This window comes from Physeter macrocephalus, chromosome 11 (genome assembly GCF_002837175.3).
Source record: "Physeter macrocephalus isolate SW-GA chromosome 11, ASM283717v5, whole genome shotgun sequence".
Classification (NCBI taxonomy): Eukaryota; Metazoa; Chordata; class Mammalia; order Artiodactyla; family Physeteridae; genus Physeter; species Physeter macrocephalus.
In genome coordinates this window covers 87,696,443-87,696,868 of record NC_041224.1, presented here as the reverse complement: position 1 = coordinate 87,696,868, position 426 = coordinate 87,696,443, and the positions used below count along the sequence as shown (strand labels likewise).

The 426-nt window shown below is 40.8% G+C and overlaps 1 protein-coding gene across 1 annotated transcript in view; it reads right to left on the bottom strand.

Annotated features, from left to right (window-relative positions):
* Nucleotides 1-426, bottom strand: part of LOC102982383 (aromatase) — a 37,700-nt gene that overhangs the window by 4,145 nt on the left and 33,129 nt on the right. The gene's annotated exons all lie outside the window — the stretch shown is intronic.

Here is a 426-nt window from a genome sequence, read left to right as displayed (position 1 = left end):
CATCATCAGATGAATGGATAAAGAAGATGTGGCACATATATACAATGGAATATTACTAGCCATAAAAGAAACGAAATTCAGTTATTTGTAGTGAGGTGGATGGACCTAGAGTCTGTCATACAGAGTGAAGTAAGTCAGAAAGAGAAAAACAAATAACGTATGCTAACACATATATATGGAATCTAAGGGGAAAAAAAAAGGTCATAAAGAACTTAGGGGTAAGATGGGAATAAAGACACAGACCTACTAGAGAATGGACTTGAGGATATGGGGAGGGGGAATGGTAAGCTGTGACAAAGTGAGAGAGTGGCATGGACATATATACACTACCAAATGTAAAATAGATAGCTAGAGGGAAGCAGCCGCATAGCACAGGGAGATCAGCTTGGTGGTTTGTGACCACCTAGAGGGGTGGGATAGGGAGGG